Source organism: Mustela putorius, unplaced genomic scaffold (genome assembly GCF_011764305.1).
Source record: "Mustela putorius furo isolate JIRA1106 unplaced genomic scaffold, ASM1176430v1.1 tig00003845_pilon_pilon_pilon, whole genome shotgun sequence".
NCBI lineage: Eukaryota > Metazoa > Chordata > Mammalia > Carnivora > Mustelidae > Mustela > Mustela putorius.
In genome coordinates, this window is record NW_025421998.1 from 62,897,518 (window position 1) to 62,914,997 (window position 17,480).

The 17,480-nt window shown below is 42.9% G+C and overlaps 1 long non-coding RNA gene across 2 annotated transcripts in view; it reads left to right on the forward strand.

Annotated features, from left to right (window-relative positions):
- The window catches only part of LOC123387032, a 23,305-nt gene continuing 5,825 nt past the window's right edge, over nucleotides 1–17,480 (forward strand). The window contains exons 1-3 of one of the 2 annotated variants that reach the window (XR_006601380.1): nucleotides 1–724; nucleotides 1,023–1,182; nucleotides 1,305–1,457. This is a non-coding gene — a long non-coding RNA (uncharacterized LOC123387032). The remainder of the gene's footprint in view (nucleotides 725–1,022; nucleotides 1,183–1,304; nucleotides 1,458–17,480) is intronic. The other variant, XR_006601379.1, reaches the window with a different exon arrangement.

Consider the following 17,480-nt stretch of genomic DNA (forward strand, 5'->3'; position numbering starts at 1 on the left):
ACCGAAATCTCTACCTTTAACAAACAAAACAACAACGTCACAATCGTCCTTCCAACCCCACGACTCCCGGTAACTACTCTCCTGGAAGACTTTCCTTTCTCCCACGTGCAAAGAAAGCGGAGTCCGTGTGTGCCAGCTTCTCCCTCAACCTGCCAACCTACCAGCTCACAGACGACTTCTCCAGGCCCCCTGTCCCTCACTCTCCCAACCAATGGCGCCTTAACTGCCAGGTTCTGCTCCCCTGGTTTTTACTCGCCTCAGCGGGAAGCAGGCTGGAGCGCCCCTCCTTTGTGAAACTCCTGCACCGACCAGGCTGGCTTCCTCCTTCCCCTCTCCTTCTCCGTCAGCTCCTCTTCCTGTGTCTGGGGCGTTAGGCCCGAGGGACACCAGGAGCTCAGAGGAGGTGTCCGAAGCTGTCCTAACGGAACACACTCAAATGGAAGGGACAGTCTGGGAGAGAAAAAGGGACAGGGACTGATCCATCCTCTGGAGGCACCGACACTTGGGTGTGCACGCATTGGAGCTCACATGGTGCAGAAAGCTCCCCGCGAGTTTCCTCAGGTGCCTTCAGTCAAGGCAGCCTGGGGGGCGGGCCTCGTCCAGAGCGCATGCGCGGGCCATCTGCGCTAGAGCTGCACCTGCGCAACAGGCAGCACGTGCCAACCAGGGTATGTAAGGGCCCGAGCCAGGACACCCGGTGCCAGAGACTCTGCAGGTCACGGAGGTAGGTTTGGAGCAGATGGGTGTGCTGGGTTGCGGATCCCGGGGGAGCGGAGTAGACTGGATTGTGGGACCGGGGCTGGGCGGGGTGGGGGGTGGGGGTGAGCCGTGGGTAAGGAGACCCTGGGCTCAGGGGATGGGCTCCTCCAGACTGGGGAGGAGGTGGTGTGGGGTAGGCATGCTGGCGGTGAGGCCAAAGACCAGTACCCGCAGGCCGGGTCCAAGCCACTGCCCCGGGTGGAGCTCCTGGGCGCTGCCCGGGGCGCTCCAGGCGCCGTACAGCTTCCCCCTTGGCTTCCCAGGCTTCAGTCTTACTTTGCTGCTGCTGCTGCTGCTGCTGCTGCTGCTGCTCTGGGAGCTGAGATGCTTTGGCAAGATGCGGCCCCGTCCCTGGGCAGCACTGCTCAGATCCTCAGTGCAGTGCAACCCTGTGCCCCGATCCCAGACGAGTGGGAAGAGACGGTGAGGACCCTGCCACCCAGGTTTGGGGTTCTGAAAGGGAACTAGGATGATTTCTCCCTTCACGGCAGTATACAGGGCTGAGCGCCACTGCCCTTTCCTTAATATGAACACCTGTTTTTCAGCCTAGAAAATGAATTCCTCTTCAGAAAACAATGCACATTTTGAGGGCGGTAACGCCAGAACCTTTTCTTGTGTGCATGCCGTGGGCCAGCAGACTTACCCGAGTTCTTGGTACCAGAATCCCAGCTATAATCCGTTCTGTGTTCCTGGGGCAGGTAAGAAATTCAAGAAGCTCAGTGGGGTTAGGGACCCTCCCCTTCAAGCAATGCCTGAGGGTTTCTAATACCTTCAAATCCATGACTTCCCTTCCCTCACCCTGTCCTGATGCAAAAGAGATTATGGCAGCACACAGGGTCAGTGATTGAAGTTCACCTTAATAGAAAATTTGAATTCTACCTATATGCCAGTTATTCTGCCAAATACTGGAAGTAGATTCTCTCATTTGACCTCAACAGCTCCATGAGCTAGGTATTATTGTTTTCATTGTTTCATAAACGAGGGAACAGAGGCTCAGAGTCCCAGACTGGCCCAGAGTTACACAAGTGTCAATTCTTACATGGATTGTGGATTGGTATAGTAGCTAAGTCGTCAGTATTCCTGAGATCATCTAGATTTTCTCTTGTGTTAACTTCTAGGTCTAATAGTTTCCACATTTTACATGGAGGTCTGTGGTCCATTTTGAGTTAATTTTTGTGAAGAGTGTTTGTTGTAAGGTCTGTGTCTAGAATCACTTCTTGGCATGTGTGTCCAGTTGTTCCAGGAGAATTTATTGAGAGGACTATCTTTGCTCCATCGTATTCTCTTTGCTCCTTTGTCAAACATTGGTTGAGTACATTTACATGTGTTTGGTTGATTTCACCAGTGAGCCCTTCTGGGCCTGACACTTTCTGTTCTGGAAGGTAATCAGTTATTGATTCAATAGATATAGGCCTTAATAGATTAACTTATTAGATATAGGCCTATACAAATGTCCCTTATTAGTTGTGTGAATCTGGCAATCTTTGCCTTTCAAGGAATTGGTCAAACAGTGTGGAGATTCCTTAAGAAATTAAAAATAGAGCTACCCTATGACTCTGCAATTGCACTACTGGGTACTTACCCTAAAGATACAGATGTAGTGAAAAGAAGTGCCATCTGTACCTTAATGTTCATAGCAGCAATGGCTGCAGCTGCCAAACTGTGGAAAGAACCAAGATGCCCTTCAACGGACAAATGGATAAAGAAGATGTGTTCCATATATACTATGGAGTATCATGCCTCCATCAGAAAGGATGAATACCCAACTTTTGTATCAACATGGACAGGACTGGAAGAGATTATGCTGAGTGAATAAAGTCAGGCAGAGAGAGTTAGTTATCATATGGTTTTGCTTATTTGTGGAGCATAAGGAATAACACGGAGGACATGGGGAGATGGAGAGGAGAGGGAGTTGGGGGAATCTGGAGGGGGAGATGAACCATGAGAGACTGTGGACTCTGAGGAACTAACTGAGGGTTTTGGAGGGGAGGGGAGTGGGAGGTTGCGTGAGCCAGGTGGTGGGTATTATGGAGGGCATATATTGCATGGAGCACTGGGTGTGGTACATAAACAATGAATTCTGGGACACTGAAAAGAAATTTAAAAAATAAAATTTTTTTTAAAAAGAAAAAAAGAGGAATGGTCAATTTTGTCTAGGTTATGGGATCTTGGAACAGAGTTCATAGTATTTCTTTTGTCTTTCCTAAGTTAGAGGCTAGACGATTGATTTTTAGATCTTTACAAAGCACTGCTTTGGTGCCATCCAACAAATTTTGACAATTGTATTTTCACTTAGTTCTAAATATTTAGCTTCTCAGATTTCTTCATTGATTCAGTGTTTCTTAGTAGTTATTTAATCTCAAAGTATTTGGGATTTTACAGTGATCTTTGTTTTTCTATATTCAGTTTTATGCTAAGTGCAGACACTGTATGCTTAATATGCTTTTTAATTTGTAAAAAGTGTTTTATGGTCCACAGTGTAGTCTGTCTTGATGAATGTTCCATGTGGGTGTGAGTAGATGTGTATTCTGTTGGATGAAGTAATATGTGTGGATGTCAGTTATTTCTAGTTGGTTGAGGGAGGTGTTGTGTTCTATTGTCTTTGCGGCTTTTTTTACCCACTACATCTGCCTTATTTTGATAGAGGAGTGTTAAAGACTCACAATAGGAATGGTGGATCACTCTATTTCTCCTTGTAGTTCTATCAATTTGCCTCCCATAGTTTCACCCCATTAAGGGCATACACTTTAGGGATTGTTATGTTTCAGTGGAGAATTGATGTTTCATGTAATGCCACTATTTATCCCTGATCACTTTCCTTGCTCTGAAGTCTGTCCTGTCTGAGAGAAATGAAACTTGTCCACTTTATTTTGATTAGTATTAGTGTGGTATTTCTTTCTCCATGTATTTATTTGTCATTCCTGTCTTCATATTTATTTATTTTTAAAGATTTATTTGTTTATTTTAGAAAGGGGGGAGTAGCAAAGGGAGAGAGAGAGAGAGAGAGATTCTCAAGCCAGCTCCATGCTGCATGTGGAGCCCAACACGGGGCTTGATCCCATGACCCTGAGATGAACCTGAGCTGAAATCAAGAGTCAGAAGTTTAACTGACTGAGCCACTCAGGCACCCCTACTGTCTTCATATTTAAAATGAATTTTTTGTAAGCAAAACAATTTTTTGTTAACATCACAGTATATCTTGTGATGTTTTCTTGATTGTCAGGCATTCTGTACTGGATAAAAGGAAATGCTTTAAACAGGCCTTTAGTAATGTATTAAGTTGTGGAGGTGAGACAGGGATCACTTTCCTTCTCTCACTGGGTAGGGAAGAGTTAGGGTGGGTTTTTGAGACAAGTATTTGCCTCTCCCCCCCCACCCCCCATCAGTTAGGCTGTAGTTAACTAGCCTCTTCTGAGATATGACCTTGTTAAGAATAGACTTTTTCTGGGGCACCTGGGTGGCTCAGTGGTTAGGCCTCTGCCTTCGGCTCAGGTCGTGGTCCCAGGGTCCTGGGATCGAGCCCCGCATCGGGCTCTCTGCTCAGCGGGGAGCCTGCTTCCTCCTCTCTCTCTGCCTGCCTCTCTGCCTACTTGTGGTCTCTGTCTGTCAAATAAATAAATAAAATCTTTAAAAAAAAAAAAAAAAAAAAAAAAAAAAGAATAGACTTTTTCTGGCATGTGTCACAATGCCTCCTCATTCCCACTCTCCCTGTGGGAAGCACAGGGGATTTTTCTCCTAGATTTACTGTGAGAAATTAGTTGAGGTACTGAAGATAAAACTCAGAAAAGCAAAGGGTCCCCTTCAAGTTTTTAACTCTCAGATGTGTTGACCCTGAGCCCACAATTTGTCAGTATCAGTTTCTATTTTCCCTACCCTACTACTAGTTCTCATAGAGTTTTTATCTCTTGGATTTTGTTCCAGTAGTTAACTAGCCTCTTCTGAGGCTTTGTATTTGTATTATTTGTGTTTGTATTCACATATCTCTCCAACTTTGTGGGTAGCACTTTGCCCTGTAACGTGCTGCAAAGGATCTGAGAAGTGTTCTTGATTTTTTTTTTTTTTTTTTCCAGTTCGGCTTTTTATTTTGTTTGGAGTAAGTGACTTGCAAGCTTCTTACACAACCAAAATCCAGCATCTACCATCTTTTAATGTTAATTACATATGCAGTACACCATGCTGTACAATTGAAATAGAGGGCTGAATTTATGTATTAAGTGAGACATAACATTTAGCTTTCACTGTCCAACCTATTTCCCTTAAGAAAATGCCCTCAAAGTCCATCTGTTGTCACAAAGTGTGGGATTTGTATTTTTTTTATCCTTTCCTTCTTTTTTTTCTTTAAGATTTTTGTGGCAGTTGGAAGGGAGTATGGAAAGAGGATGTCCCAGAAAAGTGAAGAGTAGTCGGCCTATGGGAGAACCTACGTATAACTAGAGCCTACAGGCTTAGGGGGAGAGTGAGATGAAAGAGTGACATCACATAATGAGGACCTTTGGGGATCCTAAGAAATGTGGTCATTGTTCCTCATTTCCTCACTGGCAGTGACACACCCTTCAACTACTTTCCCTGGAGTGAGGGACTAGATAGAATTGGGCTAGAAAGATAATTCTAGTAGTAGTATGGATCATTAATCTATGGTATATCAGGAAGTTGGGTCAAGAAATTGACTAGTAGTTATTGAGGTAAAAATGTGGGAGAAAACTTGAAGTCCTTTGCATGGTAATGGAAGGGGGAAGGTATTAAAGAATAGCAAGAGATTTTGCTGACCAGTGAGGGGAAAGAAAAAACCCCAGCTCTAACCTCTAAGTTTTTGTAGTGGATGACTGATAGAGTACTGTGACAGGGACCTGCTATTAAGGTATTTTGTTCCAATGTGTGATATAGTGCAACATGTATGGTGGGAAGTTGTGTCTGTCTGTAGTTACATGAACTTCATTCTGTTGACTTCTAACCTCTGTAGACCATATTGAGGTCCAAGCTGAGATTTGTTTGCTTCCTTTCAATAAAGGAAGAAATTCATGAACATGTATGTATAAATACCTTAGGCCAGGTCCAAGAAGCATTTTGGTGCATTCCAACAGCGAAATTTACTTCATAAGATCAACCTCACCATATTGAGTAAATTGCCTGCTCAATGCAGATCTCAGTTAACTATTGCTTTTATAGACTTAGAAGTTTTATCTTTGTCAATTGTATAAATCTGTCTTACGAAATCAAATGCCATTCCCCACATGAATTTGTATGACAGAAATGTGTCTGGCATTATTGGCACCATTGCCCTCTTTACTTCTGAAGACTGGAAAACAGGGGAAGATGGGTCTGTGAATGAGTAGTGCTGAATAAAAAGGTTTAGAAAGGCCTGTACATACAAAGAACTTTTGTTCTTCTTTGCTTTATAAGAGCTGACATAATTATTCTTTCCACAGCCACAGCAATCCTAAATTACTCTTCCTGGGTGCTAGGTCTCTCTGAAAAAGAGTCACTACTAAGTAGGGGTGATTCATAAAACACTGACTATCTGATAGCCTGGCGACCAACCCATCAGAACAGATGCCTGCTTTCGTGGTGAAGGAACGTACTGGAGGCCCCATGGTTCTGGTCATTGCCCTTTCCCTTGTCAAATCCTGAGGATATCCATGGAGAAGTGGGGGCCAGTAGCTACCAATTGGTGTTGAAAACACTGCATATTTGACCAACTGGTGTGGTCAGCTGGCTGCATCCTGGCTGAATGTTGTGACTGGCTGCAGGAGACCGAGTGGCTAACTACTGTGTTCTCACCCTAGGTTTCAGAAATGGAAGTCTGTATTTCCCATATTCAGTGATACTCATTGAGTCTCCTGGCTTCCTCATCCCGTAGTCCCCATTGCCCACTGCCCTTAACCAAAGACCTATGTTTTGTAACACAGCATAGTTCCAGCAGTGTAACACAGTCCATCACAGTGTAGCAGTGTGCTGTTCCACAGCACAGTTCCAGCAGTGTAGAAAATGAAGATGAAGGAGACTCAGACTGAACCTCATCAGGCTGAAAACAAGTCTCAGAAACAAGACACCCACTCAGAAGGTGATATGGTGACCAGTATCCCAACTTCTAATAGTGACATAGAAACTGAAAACATTCCTCAAGCAACAGATGGAGTTTTGTCTTCTGTTGCCCAGAAGCAGCAGCTACATGGTGAGAACCCTTTTCCTAACACCATAAATAGAACACCACCTCAAGTAAACTATGCATGTGAGAAAGGGAAAGTGGGGCTAGAGCAATGCAAAGGATCCTCTGTAACACAGCTGTGGGAGACTTTGAAGGAAACTATCCATTTGTATGACCTGGCTTATGGTAAAGCCATGCCAGACATCATGGTGCAGCATTGTAGGATTTCAGAGTTCTCGGGAGAGAAGTGTGCTTCATAACTGTCACGAAGGTACAGATGGCATTATGTGTAAAGACAAAGAAAGCACTCTGTGTTTGGAACAGTGTCATGGTGTAAGAAGTGATGAGGTGGTAAAGTTGGGTTCCATCATGGACATGAACTTGGGTAAAGAAAAAGGCTATGCAGCTGTTCTCCAATTCCTGTCCTCTCTAGATGAAGCAAAAGACAGAGACGAAATCCAGGATACTCTGAATTCCAGTCTGTGCCAGTCTTCTGGAGATGGCGATAAGCTCAGCAGGAAAGGCCAGTCTGCTCCAGCAATAAAGCCATTGAGGACCTGAGCCTAGAGTTCAAAACCTGGAGTCCTGTTCACTTTGGGGAAAGCATGCCAGACAATGGTAGTGGGGGCCATGGCTTCCCTGTGAAAGTGGGCAAAGGTGAAGTTGTAGAGAGCAACAGCTACCCTGAGAATTATGTCCTCCCCCCTACCTCCCTCGCCCAGTTCAGCCATGTTGATGAAGGCATTCAGTGTGATGTGAGCCAGTGGCAGGATGCAGAGCATGAGAAATCTCCTGAGTCCTCATCAGAGAGCAAAAAGACAACAGAAGAAGAATTCATATGTGGAGAACTGGAAGAGGTGGTGGAGAGAAGAGGGACAGCTGCTCAAAGCATGTGTCTAGCTCTGCCTGGTTGGTCCAGATGAATAGCAGGCCGGTAGATGAAGGGATTCAGTGTGATAGGAGCTGGTGGCAGGATGCACAGCTGGAGAGATCCCTTGAGCAAATGCCTTCCAACGATGGAAGAGTCATTTCCAGATTGCAAAACTAAGGGATCACGGAGAAGGACCATCAGGAATGGGAGACTGAACACAGATGAAGAAGAAATGACCATGAATGATGAGATTGAGGAGGAGGATCATGAGAACTTCAAAAAGTGTGCAAAGATTTAAAAAACTGAAAGGCAGGAAGCAGAAGTTCCTGAGAAACTTCTCAAGTGGGAACACAGTCTATTTATTGAAGAAAAATGGTACCTTGAACACTGTACTTCCCAATGATTTAGAAGACTATGATTTGGAAGAGGAAGCTGAAGATGAAATGTATCAGATAGAATGCCTCTTGGAAGAAGTTAGTCCACTGAGCTGTGAGATGTCTTCCAAAGGGAGGATTAATCATGAGGTTGGCAGGGTTATCAGGATGCCAGCTGAGTGCTCTCTCCCTCCCCAACTTATTGTGTGGAGCACCAGAGAAAAGGACAGGTTAAATCTTGGAGAATATGAGAACATCCCTGTGGTGTGCAAAGTGACAGGACAGGATGGCAGGTTCCGAGGGGAACATACCATGGCCATGCAGGAGGGATTGGAGTCCAAGAGAGCCTCTCCCAAGCCCTGAAAATGTAAGTGACTAATGGACTCATCCCATTTTGTTGTTGTCTGTGGTGGTTCCCCACTGGGTCCTGGATGCAAAGGCAGCCATAGATCAATAGTATTTCTTCAGGGCGCCTGGGTGGCTCAATGGGTTAAGCCTCTGCCTTTGGCTCAGGTCATGATCTCAGGGTCTTGGGATTGGGCCCTACATTGGCGTCTCTGCTCAGCGGGGAGCCTGCTTCCCCCACCCCTGCCTGCCGCTCTGCCTTCTTGTGATCTCTGTCTCTCAAGATAATGAAGAAATACTTTTTTAAAAAAGATTTTATTTATTTTGGAAGTATGTTCTTAAACAACTGTAGGTGCCCATGTTTGTAGGATTGGGAGAGATCCCAGGTTTGAGATCCTACATTCTAGGAAACTGTGATGTAATTTGAAACAAAGAGCTATAGGAGTTGATGGAAAGCTGGGTGGTGGTAAAGGAAAGAGAAAAGAGTCATGCACATAGAGCTAGGTGAAGTTGCTGAGAAAGGGCAGTCCCTGTGGAGGCGGTGAATTTTGATACAAATTTGAGGGCTGTGGTTTGGAGACAGTAGCAAGAGCTGGATTGGTGAGCCAGGAGAGGTCAAGTTTGTTTCAGGGGTTGAGCTTGAGAAGAATCAGCCAGAAGGGAGACCTGCGACAAGTTGGGCAAATGGGTCTAAACAGACTGGGCTAAAATAGTAGAAATTTTCCTTTTGCGATTTTTGTCCGTAGGCAGTAAGGAGGTGCCCAAAGCAAATTGAATGGAGAAGGGACAGGAAGAAATGTGCTCTAGGCCTCTTCAGCTGGAAGTATAGTGGAGGAGGAATTTGAAGCATGTCCATATGGCTGAAACCCCTGTATAAAGTCAGTTTAACTGAACATTGGATATAAAGGATCCTAACTCACATGGGAGTAAAAGGTAAAATCTCAGAGAATCCATTAACAAAACTGATTCTTTAAGGGAAAAATAAAAAGGCTCGAGGGGCACCTGGGTGGCTCAGTCAGTTAAGTGTCTGCCTTTGGTTCAGGATTTCATCCCAGGTTCCTGGGACTGAGCACCGTATTGGGCTCTCTGTTCAGCAGGAAGCCTGCTTCTCCCTCTCCCTCTGCCTGTTGCTCTGCCTGCTTGTGCTCTTTCTCTATCTCTCTGTCAAAAGAAAAAAAAAAGGCTGGGGTTTGAACTTGTACCTAGAGAAAATGATAACATCCATGGACAAGGAAGCTTGGGAAAGAAAGTTGTCTTGCTTTACTGTGTAGTTGTCAGTGGGAGGACTGGACTAGCAGGTCATGAACACCTGGTTGAAGCTTGAGTTTGGATCACCCTATGTTTAGGGAGAGGGCTCAAAAGAGTAGGAAGGGCCCAATGTACAGCGTGGGGGATGATTATACTGGGGAGCAAAAATGAGATAAAGCAAGTAAGTGATGAATGGGACGCATAAGGACCCCCGGGGAAATTTAATTAAGTTCCAGCCTTAGTTTCTAAACCAGAACACTGTCGATCTTACCTTTAGTCTTCTTAAAGTCTTATTTGCCTCTGCTCTCATTTCCTATCAGAGTGTACATGTTTTTTTCCATCCTATCACAGTCCTGTGAAGAAGATAACTTCAGTTCACTCTTGGTCACACAGCTAAGATTATAATTTTCAGGCCGAATGGTCTAGGTTGTGTCTATTACTGTTTGTTTTCAAATGATTGTTTTTCTGGACTATAGAATGATACAGAATAGTATCCTGAATGGTAGATTTTTCTTGAAAGATGTTTGTTTGTTTGTTTTGAAGGATGTTTTTTGATTTCTGTTTTCCCTTTGTTTTTAAGCAACTTGGATAATTTAATGTATGAGTGCCTTCTTCCCTTAGGTAACTAAGAGATGGAATACCGAGGTACCTTATGAATTTCAGACAGATTTGAGGCAGATGCTCTCTACCTGTACAGCAGGTATAGAGATTGGTATCTATCTTGTGCCCAAGGTGGGTGTCTCATGATTGGCTTTTAGGACTTTGTTTGGGGTTTCCTAGTCAGGGTATGTTCTGCCCTCCAAAAACTAACACTGCCTGTGGGCAGTGAAAAATGGCAGCATTCTGACTGGGTAACAGACCTGTAGTTCTATAGATCCTCGCTTACAAGTTGATTGGAGCCAAAGCCTTTCAGTTCTGTGGAATGTCATTTTTATGCTGGTTTTCCACACTTAATTCCCAGAGCTGTTAATGGTAGTCTCTTATGGGTTATATGGGATTTTGTAAATTATCCCGGTGGCTTCACTTAAAGTGTCCCAGTTTAGAGGTGGCAGAGCTGGGTACTGGAAGTTCAGGTTCTCCCTTAGGGGTTTAGTAGCCTAAAGGACAGGCTCACCTTCAGACTTGAGTTTTGGTGTTGAGTATCCCTGCCACACCTTCAACCCCTAGGCCTGGGGTGTCAGGGAGTAAGCGGTACGTGGCCTTTTAAAGACCATCTTGCCTTGCAGTGGTTATACAGGAAGTCTGATAACCAAGGCAAAAATGTTGTGACCTTCCACCTTCTCCTAAAGATGGAAACTAACAACGTTAGTAATGATTCTCTGTGGAGGTGGAGTCTGTTATACAATCAATTTAAGGAAATGTATTATTCTACTGTTATTTCAGAGGAATGAAATTGCTGAATTTCAGCTACATAATAGAAGAACTAAGTAGTGCATCATCATGATGGCTTAAAGTTCCTTGATTTGAACTAATAAAGCGATTATACCAACAAAAAGAAAACGTGATATTGCAAAGCCTTTCATTAAATTAAAAGGCATTTAAGAGGTATTTAAAAAGGAATTAAAAGGCATAATTCAGCAAATAAATTCAATTGCATGTGTGTGTGATTCTTAAGCATTTTCTTTGCCTCTCAAATGGCCACATCACTTGTAACACCACCAATAGAGTTGGATGATTCATGAATACTTCTGTCATGTATATTACTGTCTTACAATCTCCAGGGACCTTTAAATATGGGGAAAAGGATGGTGGAGTTGATGATGGAATAAAGAGATAACGAATTCCCCATAATCAGGAACTACCCTGGGTATGGTGAAGATACCTTACTCGTTGTATAAATGGAAACCAGGCATAAAGTAGGTTCACTGATGGATATATCCAGGGGTTGTCTGTACTAGTGTATTCTGTAGCTCCATCCACTGTACTCCTTGAAACAAAGAAAACTTTAGGGAAACAGTTCTTTTATGCTTTTAAAACCTAAGATCTAGATGGTCAACTTGTAATCAATAGTGTCTCAGTAACTGGTAGAGTTTAAGTCTGACTAGGTAACAAAAAGATTTATATGTGGCTGAAGACTTCCTATATTTGAAAGGACAATGCATGGTAGCATTTGTGGTGTTGCAGATGTGGGATTTTATTGGTGTGTGACCAATAATGCCTCTCTGGAGGCATTTATGAATATACATCAATGGCACCAGCCAGTGTTGTCTCTACATTAAGTTGTGTGAACCTATACTTTCTGTATTTGTAACTCCTTATACTCACATAATACTTCTGTAGATAGCATAGTGAAATATAAAACATGATAGCCATGCTATGGAGGGAAAAAAGAGTGTTCCAAGGCTCTTTTTATGTAAAGATACAGGACTTTGCATTATTCCCAGCTCAGGACTGCTTTAACTCCAGCCCCATCCTATATCCCCACCTATGACTGGATAAGGTTTTCTGTTTATACCCAATGTGCTGTTTTCACTTTCATGACATGACACATGAAGTATAGTAGCAGGTGTACTTGTCGCACCTTTGAATCATGGTGTACATTTTTTGTGCTATTGATAATTGCTGTACATTCTATGGTGTATCCCCATGATATAGGTTTTTTTTTTTTTAAGATTCTATTTATTTATTTATTTATTTAGACAGAGAAAAAGCACGAGCACAAGCAGGGGAAGTGGGAGAGGGAGAAGCATGCTTCTTGCTGAGCAGGGAGCCTCATGTGGGCTTTGATCCCAGGACCCTGGGATCATGACCTGAGCAGAAGGCAGACGCTTAACTGAGCCACCCAGGTGCCCCTATGTAGTTAATTTTTAAAATATCTACTAGGGATAACAGTTTTCTATGCCCACCCCACCCTACCATGCACAGATTGCATCATGTCTGCTACATATCCGAGCCTTTGCCTTCACCACAATGCCCTCTGCATCCCCTTGCTCTATAAAATCTGGGGACTAAAGTCTGGACTTCATGGAAAATAGTTGTGTGGATGCCTGGATTGTTCCCTATCTGATCCCATCAGTGAGTTACCCTAAATAAAATTGTAAACTGTATGGAGTTGCTTGCTTTGTTTTCTGGTTTCAAACTACCTTCTCAATTGGCAGGGTAATTTACTGCCCATCCTCCATCTAACACCACGTGTGGGATTGGGCCTGCGGTTCATGAGTATGTGGACACACATGGTGCAGTATGGTGTCCACTGGTACTTCCAAATCCTGTTCCATCTGGAGAATTTATCCACCAATATGTCATTCAGTGTGTTGGAGGGTGAGGATATAACAGGGAGCATACTCTGAGCCCTCAACAAGTTTCCAGATTGGCAGGCATTCAGGCAAGGAAATAGTCACTTTAGAGTGCACTAGGTGCCTCAAGTATTGAGAAGCACACAGGAGGAAGAGCTGAGAGCTTTTGGGAGGGATTGGGCTAGGTTTCTGACTCAGAATTGAGGTGACTGGTAGCACCATCTTTAGAGTAAAAATAAGCTGAAGGTATTTTGCTTGAGAGCCAATAGAATGGTGGAGTGCCCACAGGACATCAAAGTGAATAAGTCTAGGGCCCAGGAGAGTGTTCATCAGAATACTGATACTTTAAACCGTAAGAGTCACTGAGAATAGAAGAGTGAAGAGAAAGTCTAAGCCAGAACTGTGAGAAACGTTGATATTTAAAGGACTGAAGCCAAGAGTTATACCAGAGGGTGAGCAGGAGCAGCCAATGAGATGGTTACATTAGAGCTCTGGAAAGGTGCCATGAAATCCAGTTGCTAAGGATCTTTCGTGAAAAAGTGGTCAACAATGTCAAATGCTAAAAAAATTAAGAAAGGACTGGAAAGAATTTGTTAGATTTGATAACAACTGCAATACTGGTTCTCCTAGCAAGAGCACTTCCAGAGATGTTACGGGCTAAATTATGTCCCAAGCTTCATATGTTGAAGTCCTATCACCCAGTGTGACTACATCTGGAGAATAGGACCTTTAAGGGAATGATTAAGGTTAAGTGAGACCATAAGATCCAAAAGAACTGTTCTTATAAAAAAGCAAGTGTTGGGAGCCATGAGGCCTGGTTGAGGGCATTGCCCCACTAGGTTAAGGTTTGATGCAGGCCAAATCCTGCCGAGGGCCGGATTAGCTCGGCAGATAACCACGGTCTGATAGTCTCTTGCCTTTTTCTCTGATCCCTGTATCTCTTTCAAATAAAGAGCCCCTTGTTAATCTGCCACAAACATCTCTCAGGCTTGTGGGCCGGAGCAACTTCAAGGAGGTAAATTATTCTGTACCTAGGATACTGGAGAACTTTAGATGTGTACTGTGATAGACGGTTTCCTCCCTAGGATGATGTTTGTCCAGTGATTTCCCAAGCCGAGCCATTGAAATACACCCTGTCTCCCGCAAAGGTAATGCCTTCTTGTTCCTACTTCTCTCCTATATACTTAGTTCCTCCAGATAGCTTCTCGTTTTCCATGAATCTACATCCTGTTTTTCTGCAGTTCCTTACTATCTAGTTCATCTGTAAAGCTTCTCCATTTCCATTAATCTATATCCTGTTTTCCTGCAGACCCCAGGAACCCCCCCCCTTTTTTTTTTTACCAAAAAGCACATATTTATGCTACCTTCCATGGCTTTCTGAGGGACATAATTACTCAAGAAGCCAGACCCTGTCCCCCATCCCTGGTGCCAGTCTGTGCCCATTATAGCTTAACCAGAATAACATGTACTGAACAAAGAGAAATTATCTGATGAGTGCTTGAGTCCTTTGATGTCCTTTGCATGAATGTAACCCCCTACCCCAAGTAAACTGCCTATATAAGAAGCTCTAAAATCAGAATAAAGATGGAGACGCCTAAACTCACTAACAGACCAAAACTCACTGTGTGGTTCTCTCATTCCTCTTGCCAACACTGCCCCTCCTTTGGGGATACCTGGACCTGTCGAGGCTGGACCCCGGCAAGCAAGAGCTAACAGAGTACTCTGTGTGGGCATAGAAGAAAGGCCAAGTGAAGGCTCAGAAGGCAGCAGTCTACAAGCAGAAAGAGTCGTCTCACCAGAAATCAATCTACTGGCACTTTAATGTGGAACTTTTAGTTTCCAGAACTGTGAGAAAATCTATTTCTGTTGTTTAGGTACCCATTCTGTGGTATTTTGTTATGGAAGTCCAAGTGTACTAATCTAAGAGGTATATCCAAGAGCATGATGGGTAAGGAAAAAAGAAAAGTATATAAAGAGAGCAAATATAATTGATCTTTGAACACAGAGGTTAGGGTGTCAACCCTCTGCTCAAAAATCTGAGTATATCCTCACTACCCCCAAACTTCTAATAGCCTACTGTTGACTGGAAGTCTTAACAGGTAACATGATTGATGAACATGTATTTTGTATGTTGTATGTATTATACACTGTATTCTTACAACAAAGGATGTTAAAGAGTGGTAAAATCATAAGAGAAAATATACTTACTCTATTTATTGAAAAAAAAAATCTGCATATAAGTGGACCCACAGAATTCAAACCCATGGTGTCATGGGTCAACTGTATAGGCAATTCTTTCAAGAAACTGCTCAAGCAGTGACTCCCAACTGAGGCTGTTTCCATACATTTTACTTATCTTATTATTAAGCCATTTTATTGAAGTATGATTGATATACAACTTGACTCATTTAGAGATAAGCATATACCCATGAAAATACTCCCCACAGTCTATGCCATAAACCTTCAAACGTTTGTTCCTGCATGCATACATGCTCTCTCTCTCGTTCCCTCCCTCCTCCTCTCTCACACTCTCTATATAACTTTTTCTATATATTTATATATATGAAAAACTCACTATATATATGTATAAAACTACATATATAGAGCAAACGTAAGATCTTCCTTCATAAAATATTAAGTATGATATAGTATTATTACTTGTTGACACTATGCTGTAAAGTCAATTTCTAGGACTTACTTATATAAGTAAAATGTCTTACTCTTTGACTAATACCTTCCCATTTCCCAATCACCTTAGCCCCCGGGAACCACCATTCTATCGTCTTGTTTCTATGGGTTTGACTATTTTAGATTCATGTGGTGTCATGTAGTATTTATCTTCCGTGTCTGGCTTATTTCAGTGAGCATAAAGTCCTCCTCTTTCTTTTTTTTTTTTTAAAGATTTTATTTATTTCTTTTACAGAGAGAGATCACAAGTAGACAGAGAGGCAGGCAGAGAGAGAGAGAGAGAGAGAGGGAAGCAGGCTCCCCGCTGAACAGAGAGCCCGATGCGGGACTCGATCCCAGGACCCTGGGATCATGACCTGAGCCGAAGGCAGCGGCTTAACCCACTGAGCCACCCAGGCGCCCCGAGTCCTCCTCTTTCATCCATGTTGTCACAAGCTGTAGGATTTCCCTTTTTTTTAATGGCTAAATAATACTACATTGTGTTTACCCATTTATCTGTTGATGGACATTTTTGCTGTCTGCATGTCTTGGCTATTGTGAATCATGCTGCAGTGAACATGCGAGTGCAGTACCTCTTTAAGATACTGATTCTAATACCTTGGATATATACTTAGACTTGGGATTAGTAAAAAAAAAGTAATTCTATTTTTAAGTTTTTGAGGAACTGCCATACTGTTTTTGGTAGCAACTTCACCCATTTACATTGCCACCAACAGTGTACAAAGGTTCTCTTTTCATCACATCCTCACCAACCTTTATTATCTTTTTTGTAATAGCTATCTTAACAAATATGAGATGATATCTTATTGTGCTCTTGATTTGTATTACATTAACCTAAAAAAAAAAAACCCTGATTTTATTTTTCTTATGTACTTGATGGTTCTTTAGGGAAATGTCTATTCAATTCCTTTGTCTATTTTTATTTTTTTTAAATTTTATTTATTTATTTGACAGAGAGCACCAGCAGGCAGAGTACCAGGCAGAGGGAAAGGAAGAAGCAGGCTCCCCACCGAGAGAGGAGCCCAATATGGGGCTTGATCCCAGCACCCTGGGATCATGACCCAAGCCAAAGACAGTTGCTCAACCAACTGAGCCACCCAGGCACCCCTCCTTCGTCTGTTTCTAAAATCAGCTTGTTTTCTTGCTATTGAGTTGTAGGAGTTCTTTATGTATTTTGTATATTAACCCTTTGTCAGAGATATGGCTTGTAAATATTTTCTCCCATTCCATAGATTGCCCTTTCATTCCAATTGTTTGTTGTGCAAAAGCTTTCTTGGTTTGATGTGTTGGTTTCATATCCAAGACCTCAGTGTTAAGACTAATGTCAAGAAGCATTTTCTTAGGGGTCCCTGGGTGGCTCAGTGGGTTAAGCCTCTGCCTTTGGCTCAGGTTATGATCCCAGGTTCCTGGGATTGAGCCCCACATCAGGCTCTCTGCTTGGCGGGGAGCTTTCTTCCTCCCCTTTCTCTGCCTGCCTCTCTGCCTACTGTCTGTCAAATAAATAAATAAGATCTTAAAAAAAAAAAAAAGCTTTTTCCTATATTTTCTTATAGGAGTTTTATAGCTTCAGGTCTTAACATTATCTGTTTATCTATTTATTATTATTACTACTATTATTTTTTAAAGGAAACTCTATGTCCAATATGGGGTTTGAATTCATGACCCTGAGATCAAGCATCACATGCTCTACCAGCTGAGTCAGCCAGGTGCCCCTTAGGTCTTAACATTTAAATATTTACTCATTTTGAGTTGATTTTTGTGTGGTATAAGGGTCCAGTTTCATTCCTTTGTGTGTAGATATTTTTGGTTGTCAC